Source organism: Hipposideros armiger, unplaced genomic scaffold (genome assembly GCF_001890085.2).
Source record: "Hipposideros armiger isolate ML-2016 unplaced genomic scaffold, ASM189008v1 scaffold_173, whole genome shotgun sequence".
NCBI classification, from domain to species: domain Eukaryota; kingdom Metazoa; phylum Chordata; class Mammalia; order Chiroptera; family Hipposideridae; genus Hipposideros; species Hipposideros armiger.
Genome location: NW_017731523.1, coordinates 2,230,284 through 2,240,706, shown reverse-complemented (window position 1 = coordinate 2,240,706; position 10,423 = coordinate 2,230,284). Strand labels below are relative to the sequence as shown.

Sequence of the window (10,423 nt, the reverse complement as noted above, 5' to 3'; positions counted from 1 at the left end):
ACTTGGCTGTCTGAAAAAGAATGTTCTCTGATTGGCATTCCTGGAAGCAGAAGGCAAGGGCAGCTCAAGTTTTGTTTTGTTAGTCAGCATGAAAAATCTTCCCAGGTATACACAACACAAATAAATAAGTTTCCTGAATTTTTTTCTTAACTTTGAGGAGAATGGGGCAAAAATTTGGGGGCATCATAAATATTTTTGGTGTCGCACAGCATTTAAGTTTTAATAGTCACACACAATTCTCCTCAAAATGACTATGGATACAGTAGAAAGAGTGAAATGGCAAATCTTTAGTTAAAAGTTGAATTTCCTTATTATTAAATGAGTTTGGGACCCACTAGAGGAAGAAACAGTCATGCTGCCTGCTTGACAATATTCTGGAAGGCAAATGTGGCTTTTCTGGGAGAGAAAAAACCTTGCTTATAGAATTGTGCAAAAACAGTTTCCAGTTGTCCTATATTATATATCGCAGACAGTAGGAGGAAAGGGTAGAAACACTTCTACTTCCCTGTCAAACCTTTTTTTCCAGGACTTTCTTGAGAACTTCAGTGAGGACTGGGGAAGAAATTGTGTGTGTGTGTGTGTGTGTGTGTGTGTGTGTGTGTGTGTGTGTGTGTGTGTGCTTTACTCACATACATATCTGAAAGAAGATGACTGAATGGAAGTGAGAAAAAACATACACTTCATCAAATAGGGTCTGACAAGGATTAATGAGGTGGGGTTCCTCTAAATCACTAAATAAACTTATGTTTAATATTCATTTAATGGTCACTGAGGTCTAAAGACCTGCTGCTGAAAATCATTTACCTCTTACGATCAAAAGAGTGAATTTACTGCATGCAGTGTTATAGGCTAGACAGCTTCTTGAAAGGCCTGATTAAGGATTTATAATTTTGATAATCAAATTAAACCTCAAGCATTCTGGGGTTTGCAAATTTCAGTGGGCTGTGGCTGCCAACTCGAGGCAACTGTCAGCTGGCGGGCACAGGGTGGTGGCGTGGTTGCAGCTGCTCCCTGCAACTTGTACCAGACATCTCAAAACTATTCAATGGCCAAAGGTTGACTCCAAAAAGAAAGCTTTCCCTTTGTTTGTGTTGGTTTTAAATTTTCTGTTCTTTTACCACATCTAGAACACATTCATTTTAGGGAGGCATGAGTGAAAACATCATTAAGTGGCATCATATGACTAATTTATTTTAGTGATATTTTGATGCCCCATAGAAACTGGCACCCTACCAGCTTACTCACTCTTTAACCTGTTACTTGATGTCTTAAAAAAAAATGATTAAAAGGAGGAAGAAGAAACTTTTCTTCTTATTATTCCCCAAGTTGATTATCCTAGGGAAATTTCAGGTTATATGAAATGATAGATAAGGATGTCTAAGTGACTTCAGAAATAAATAGAAAGATTCACCCAGAGAGCACGCGTGCCTGTCCCTGACTTTCTTCTTCCCTCTTTCAAAACACTCCTCCCTAAGGCTAATGGATGGTGTCAAAATACGTGAACCAAGTAGAGTAGACAGACTGGATGGCAGGCCATCTGGTTCACATTCAGCCACGCTATTCACTGGTGTTGTATTTTGAGTGAACACTAGCACATAACTGACACTCAAAAAATGTTTGTTGAAACTGAAGAACTGCTTGTTCAAAAGTGTATATTTTAACCTATGGAAAATGGTTGTATGTTGGCTCACATTTTAAATAAATATATTTTGCATTTTAAATGATTTTTTTCAGAAAAAAAATGATATCTCCTTTCAAGCCAATAACAAAATGATTCTATGTTAGGTACTGTGCACCTACACTGAAGCTCCACCTCCAAAAAATCATCATGCATTTTGTGTCTGTGTGAGTGATTGACTCTAAATAGGAACATGGTGAATATTTTTAAGATCATTTTTGTGGATCTTGCTGGCTTCCAAGAAAAACATCGAAAAAAGGAAATGTTAGGTCCTTCCAATATTTCACATTAACTAGTAAACTGTAACAATTTCTTTATTGAACTGCTACTGGCGCCATTCTTTATAGTTCAACATTCATCAATCAAACATCTCCTTAGGCTCCCAACTTTATCTCCCCTTATATTTTATATGTGCCAATCATAGAAATTCCAGAACAATTTGCAACAGTAGTAGTCCAATCCCAAGTTTGGAACACAATGGGAATGTTTTTGCTTCTTTTTTTCCCCCATAACTTTCACCAGGCAATTGATAAGATTTATAATGGCTAGAACTCAGTGTTTATCATGAGTAAATGTTATTTTTCTCTTTCATAAGCACTAACATAAGAGTTAGTATTTGATCAGAAAAATAGCTTGCAGGGCTTTCTTCCAAAGAAAACTGGGCACATAACTGACAAATCAAGTACCCTTGATTTATCATGAACAAGCAGTTAATCTCTGTTCCGTTCTCCAGAAATAGACTGTATTAGCACACTTCTGTGGATAGCAAATGCTGGTAGCAGGCTCCTTGCAGAGGTGAACAAGGTGTTCAGACTCAGGTCTTAGCTGTTCTGTGAGGCATCCATATGTATGAAGAATCTGGTCACAGAAAAGCAATGGCCCTAGCTATTTTTTTCCTCACTGTGGTCCTTTAGAGACTGGCATAGGGGATAGTCTCAGGGTGATGGTTTTGCAGATAATTTTTTTGTCTTTTGCATAGCATTTATTTTTTGAAAGCATGTACTATTTGCTATGGGCTGAATATTTGTGACCCCCAAATTCATATGTTGAAACCCAATCACTAAGGATGGTATTTGGAGGTAGGGCCTTTGGGATGTGATTAAGTCATAAGGGTGGAGCCCTATGAATGGGATTAGTGCCCTTATAAGAGAGACCCCAGAGAGCTCTTTTGTCACGCCCACCATGTGAAGACATAGTGAAAAGACAGCCCCCTATGAACCAGGAAGCAGGCCCTCAAAAGCCACTGAATGTTGGAGCCTTGATCTTGGACTTCTCAGCCTCCTGAACTGTGAGAAATAAATTTCTGTGGTTAATAAGCCACCTAGTCTATGGTATTTTGTTATAACAGCTTGAATAGACTAAGACATTACTAATGCAAAAAAGAGGGATTTTTTGGGGGAGGGTAGGTGAATAGTGACTTTTTTTCCTACAAAAAATTAATAGGGCCGGCCGAGTGGCGCGATGGTTAAGAGCTGGCTTGGGACGCCAGAGGGCCCCGGTTCGGATCCCACATATGAGGGCCAGTGACACTGCCCTCCACAGCTAAGATGCTGAACAACAGCTCAACCTGGAGCTGGGCTGCTGTGAGTCGCCAGCTACGGCGTAGGCTGCAGCCCCTGCTGCAGTGGGCTGCCATGGGCTACTGTGTGTAGCCAGCAGCCGCAGTGAGCGGCCAGCAGTCCAGAAGCTGGCGACTGATCTGCCTCACCCGGGAAGAGCGCAATGATGGTGCCAACTTGGGCCAGTGAAGCAACGTCCTCCACAACTAGATTGAGAAAAAAAACGACAGCAACTTGTCTGTTCCCCTTCCCCAATTCCCCAGCACTGTTCCCATCCCCCCAACTCCCCAATAAAAATCTTTAAAAAGAAATTAATAAATTCAAGTAGTAATTGTTTCTACAGTAATTAAAATAAACAATGTCCAAGAAAAAGTAGAGAAACTGTACCTAAACAACATTAGAAAGCAGATAAGGAAGGGATTCAAAACAGCAACATGCTATGTATAATTTTATTAAATACTCGTCAATTTAAAAATTGGATGAAATGGACACCCATTGTGAATGGCTATGGTATAATAATAGCCCTAATTATGGAAAGATCCATATGTATAAAAATGCTAATCATAACATCATGTCTGGTAGAGAAAAACTGGGAATGATGATAGTTTTGATGACAACAGAAAGACATGGGCTAATGCTTAGGTTAAAAATCATAGCACATAAGTCAGTCTGAGAAAGACAAATGCCATATGATCTCACTTATATGTGGAATCTAAAGAACTGAATAAACAAGCAAACAAAACAGAAATAGGCTCAGAGATATAGAGAAAAACTGATGGTTTATAGATGGGAGGGGGATGGAGGTGGGGGAGAAGGTGAAGGGATGAGAATGTACAAATTGGTGTTCACAAAATATTCACAGGGATATGAAATATAGTATGGGGAATATAATCAATGATGTTGTAAAGATTATATAGGGTGGCAGATGGGCACTGGACTTATCAGGGGGATCACTTCATAGACTGTAGATGCCTGACCACTGCACTATACATCTGAAGCTGAATAATATTGTCTGTCAACTATAACTATATATATGTGTGTGCATATATATATATACATGTGCATGTATATATATATTTAGTTATAGTTGACAGACTATATATATATATATATATATATATATATATATATATATATATATATATATGTACAGTCACGGGATGTAAAGTACAGCATAGGGAACAGAGTCAATGGAATTATAACAGCTATATACAATGTCAGAGGGATAGTAGACTGGGATGGGGTTTATCACTTTGTGAGGGTGTAAATGTCTAACTATTACATTGTTTTATACACCTGAAACAAATAAAAAAAATCACAGCATATATATATATATATATTTTTTATTTGTTTCAGGTGTATAAAACAATGTAATAGTTAGACATATATATATACATCATATTTCAACAATATTAAAACATCTTTAGGCACTAGAAGGAAAGAAAAAGGCTAGAAGGAAATAAAACAAAATGAGTTGTGGATTTGTGGGTACATACACATACACACACACACACACACACAAAAAAAAAAAAAAAAAAAAAAAAAAAAAAAGAATAATTGTAGCATTTCTTTATTTCCTCACTTTCCCCCTTGTCTTTGAAGAGGTATCTTTAAAAAAAATTTTTTTTATTAGTTTCAGGTGTACAAAACAATGCAGTAGTTACACTTTTCACCCCTCATAAACTTCCCTCCCCCAATCCACCGCCCTCCCCCACCCCATATCATACATATGTATTCAATTCCATTGAAGAGGCATCTTTATTTCTCTTCTTTGGGTCTGTTGTCCTGCAGGTGGGCTGTTGGAAGGGGAGGGGAAGGGAATCGGGAGGCTCTTCAATGTGGAAAGAGACACAGAAGAAGCTTAAGGGGGCTTAGGTTGATTTTAAGAAAGGTCATGGAGGGAAATATCCCCAAAAAAGAGTGATCTTAAAGGAAACAGTGAGAAGAAGGGAAGAAAGTGGGGAACAAAATCTGGCATACTTAGTAACAGAAACTAAACTGTAAAGCAGATTAGGGAGCAGCTACTTTGATGAGGATGACTTTGAGGAGACCAATGTCTGAATGGTTTAGGAAATCTGGCCCTAGGACATCATTTGGTTGTGTGTTTTTTTATTCTCTGCATGAAACAATAGGTCTCTCTTTTCAAGATCTGCTAGTGTCGAAGTTGGGTCTTTTGGACACTTCATAAAATTGACATGGATATTAAATCTATAAATATGTTTCATTACGTAAACATTTTTGCAAAGTTAGTGCTAATTGTTTTGTCACGTTGTTATGGTTGCTAAAATTGGCTTTCTTTGATAAGGGTAAGAAATCGCCTTTACCGTTGTCTAAACACAAGGCACTTATATTTTCTCAATCACTTTCCTCTACTTGCATTTCATTTCCTGTGTCTGTCTCAGTTCCCGGGATAGGTATATCTACCACAGTCTCTTGGGCTGAGCACTATATGTAAAATAACTAACCATACCCATTTGACTGAACCTGAGGGGTTTCCTTGAGGCGGGATTTTCAGTGCTGAAATCAAGAAAGTGCCAGGCAAACCAGGATGAGTTGGTCAACTTATATATGTAATCTTGAATTTTTTTACACTATATGTATGCTTTGTTGAAGATTATTCTTTTTATTAATAAAGAGGTGTTTGGCCCAAGTAGAACAATACTACAAAAATATAGATTTCTTTTGCCTCTATCCCTTGTTAACTGTGCAACCTAGGACAAGTCATCTTCAAGGGCCACTGTTTCCTAATCTCTACAAGGAGAATAACAATACATATTTCAAAGAATTGTTGTCAACCTCAAATGAGATATGCATAGACAGTAAGAAAATATAAAATTTATAAAATGAATAAATCTATATTTTACACTACATTTTTATTAATTTTATATAAAATTATATATGTAGTTATAAAGCAAAGAAGCTTTTAGTTAGTTTAGGTTGAGAAATCATATTAATAGAAGCCTATAGAAGGGGTACAACACTTCACACTGTATGTTTGTTGGTAGGGGGTAGGGTGGGGACGAGAGAAGGAGAGATAGAAATTGGTTGACTGAGGGAATCAGGAGTATTTGTTTCAGCATTTGATTTTTCCCTAAATTAAACTCACCAAATTAAGGATGTTTTGTTTTTGAGAGACTGTAGCCCAGGAAACAATCAATACTACACAATTTACAAAAGATAGGATCGTCCTCAGTATTAAAAATAAAGATTTTATTTATAGCTTTTTCCTAAAGCTGGTAGGGATACTTTTCCTTTGTGGGACCAAAATCAATCCTAATTAGAGCACAATCAGAAACATATCTATCACTGGCCAAACTAGAATTTCCAACGTCATCCTAGGGATAGAGAGATACCCCTGTTTGAACTCTGGCAGCATGTGCCGTATCTGATGTCTCTTAAGAAGTTAGGGTGAGATTTGGTTTGGGAGCAAAACAAAAATACATTTAATGTCATCACTTCAAAGCTGTGCAAATATTCATAATCATATGTCTAATCCATATTTGAAATGCAAATAGTACTCTAAGCTTCTTTAGATTTATCAAGAGGTAGACGTAGGACAATTCTGCTTTGTGTGGTAAAAGAAAATGACAGGTGATAGCCAAACTGGATGAGTCTGGTAGTTATTATGTTCAGTTTATTCACCTGGGAGCAATTTTTCTCTAGAGGAGCATGTGACTAATCAGTGCTTGTCAAACTTGTTTGTTGGTGTTGTTGTTTTGCTATGGAACCCTTTATTCAAAGGAAATAGTTCACTGAAACTTAACAATGACAAGGCATAGCTCCTTTAGCAGAAACTCAGGTGTGAGGCCTATGGCTCTACCTACCCAGCTCCCTGTTCCATTAACAGTTCTTCTGGAAACCTCCAGGGACCTGGGAAGCACAGCTTGAAAGACCACTGAGCCCTAGTACTCACTGCACTCAGTACTGCTTTTAAATGTAACTTTTATAATATTAAAAAAAATTCATGCACATATTTTAGAAGCCATAATGAATGATAGAGCTTAAAAGAATGTCCCACCCTTGAATCCCAGAGGCCACCACCTTAAACTCTTAACTGTTAATTGTGATGATCATCCCATATTCCTAAATAATACTCTCATGTACGTATTGTTTTGATTTTTTCAAATTTTATATTATCTACTGGTCTCCTAGTATGGAAGATAAGGATTGAGTTCATATACACACTTCCTCCAGTGTGTGTTTTTCTCCCCCTAACTCTCTTTCTCTCTCTCTCCTCCCTTTCATTTACACATACACATGCACACTTTCCTTTTCTTAAACCTCCCAATTTAATTACACAACAATTTTAGGTCAAGCACTAATTGGTGTTTATATTATTTTGGCTATGTATATATTGTTTATATGTAAACCACATGGGATTTATAGTTCTATTGCCTTTCTTTTTCCTGGCATTGATAGTTGTGTCATATTTTTGTTTGCTTAATTTTCTATTGGCCCATCATTAGATTTTTTTCAAACTCTTCAATAGATTTGTAACATTCCCATTAATATAGACAAATATATTAGTTATTTTTTTCAGGCACCTCTGCCCCCAACCTCGGTCCTTTTTTGTGGTAATAGTGCTACTAAGATGTCATCCTGGGACTGCCCTTTGCCTTCCTGTAGTGTTGGGTCCCATTTCCCGAATTCTTTTGTTCTCCTCTTTCCTGATGGACTCCCTCATGCATGTGTGGGGGGAGCATATACTCCTGTAGCTTCCTGAGAACGATGCTTGAAGCAGATAAAATTTTGGAGAACGTAAATGCTTGAAAATATCTGTATTCTCTTCTTCTATTAATTGTTAGCTTGACTTGATATAGAATTCATTGTTGAGAAATACTTTTCCCTCAGAAATTTCAAGGAATTTCTTCACTGTTCAACTGAACTGCTCTTTTTAAGACTTTCAACCAAGTCCTGTGTTCAGCTTCACGTCTCACCCTTAGCTTCAGAGTCCCTTTTGCCTCCAGTCCTTGAGCGTCTCCAGAGTTCTCTAGGGAGCCTCCTCCATTTGCATCTTGTTAGTATCTACTCTGCAGACACCTGGGTTTCCACAGCTCTGCTCAGCTAAATCAGTATGACTCAGCCATTCCCTTTCCATTTTCCAAAATACATGTCAATAGTTCTCTGCTGTTCTATGTTCTCCCATTTTCTTTATTTTAGTGAGTATTTTTTCCTTACTGTCAGATTAGGGTTGCTTTGGAAGGGAAAATGTGGAATTAAGTATGTGTTCCATCCTGTATTTTAACTGTAATTCTCTGCATTTCCTCTTCAGCATTGCTTTAAAAAGAGAATAAATTAACCTCTCTCGAAAATGACCCCAACAAATTCAGCATTTATGTCGGTATGTGTGGTGGCAACATAATATTTCATAATTCTCCACAAGTATATCCAGTGATAAAATGAAAGCTAAATCCCAGCAAAGTATACAATTATCTATATCAGACACAGTGAACAATAACATTTAATTAAAGGAAAACTATCTCTTTATTCTAAAGTGGGTTGTGGTCCCCCTACATTAAAACTTTCAGGCACCTGTGTCCTTGTGGAATTAAATATAGGAACACATATAATTACAAATAATTCCTTCATATGCAAAAACTATGTATCTTAAAAGGTGAAAATAAATTTCTTTTATAACTGAAGTTCTGTCTAAACTATCAATTAAACCATAACCCAGTCAAGACAAGTAAATTATCTTAAAATTACCTTGGCAGTCATTTTGTGTTTGTTTTTGGTTGGAAGGCAAAGTAAAATCTGATAGTGAAGTCATTTCCCTTTTAAGTTGTCATAGTTATTATAATATGAGCCAAATTTGTGTATTTTGTTATTTGAGGCATCTTTGTCTTGAATCATCTTATGTACTATGTCTGCTCTTTATAATATGCTTATGTCATTCTGGAGACATTGGTTTTCTAGAAGATATAGTATCCTCTTCAAGAATACCTCATCAATATTGAAGAGGAAATGTATACATCTTATCTTTTATTTTCCTTCCACATTTTCACTCTCTCTATATAATCAGTAGTACTTCCCTTAGCATTAGCCAAGCAAGAGGTGAAGACCCTTACCTTGGTTTCACACTTCTGAGGGCTTCATCACTTTAGTCCCCCTCTGCCTGTGTTTTCTCCCACAAAGCTACGGGGTTAGAAGAACAACCAGTGACCTTCTTCTACACCATGCCCTGAGTGCTTGGGACCCTAGAGTTCCTTGCTCCAAAGACCCTAAGATTGCTTCTAGGTCTCCTTCGCAAAGTGGATATACCTCTGGTATGTACACCTCAAGGACAAAGGGGTGGCTGGAGGGTGGTTGTGGGGAAATGGATGCAGTGGGTATGAAATACCCTATCAAAGAGCCAAAGACCCCTAAAAAAACCTAGATAAATCAATTTCCAGAGTGGAATTAGCCCTTCATTGGAGAGAAGAATTCTAGTTTTTAGGACTCGTAGGGACATGGTGAGAGGAGGAGCACCCTTACTACGTGGTGTGAGCAGAGGGGAGGACAGGTGTAAGGAAATCCAGCCCAACTGTTAACAAGCTTTTAACAGCTGCGAGTGGGCTGGTATCATACATTATAATCCTGAGGCGCCCCAACCACAGAGATAATCTGTAACTGCCTGCCAGCTCTTTTGTGCAGGCTTTCACTGAATATTTGGGGGTGGTTGAGACAGGCTAGGGCAGGAGAGAAGAGCTGACAAAGATACTCTCAAGGTACACAGGGTCTTTACTCTATTTATTGCAGTAGCTCTCAAATGGCTGGGAGTCAGGGAAACATGGTGGAAAGAGGTGTCTTTAGGCCTGAACAGTTGGGGGCTGGAGTATAAAGGAGGGAGAGATCTCCTGTGGTTCAGAAATGCTGTCAGCTAGGCTAGGCATGACGACATCTCTGGAGCATTGCCAAGCTCAGTCTAGATAAAAGGAAAGATGCATTTCCTCCCTTAATATATCTAAAGCCAAGGGTGAACTGAATTTAACTAAAGTTATAGCAAAGCCCAGTTTCAGATCTAGTACATATTAGATTGATTCAGTACTCTTTATCCCCCTGCCAAACACACACACACACACACACACACACACACACACACACACACACACACACACTCTGATACAAAAAACGATTGAGCCCTTTCCTGGGGGTAAATAGTATTTACTATTATGCTTTTACCCATGAAAAATGATATACAGTAAAA

General features: G+C 37.9%; 1 protein-coding gene across 32 annotated transcripts in view; it reads right to left on the bottom strand.

The window, feature by feature from the left end:
• The window catches only part of DTNA (dystrobrevin alpha), a 385,580-nt gene that overhangs the window by 287,770 nt on the left and 87,387 nt on the right, over positions 1 to 10,423 (bottom strand). The window lies entirely within an intron of this gene.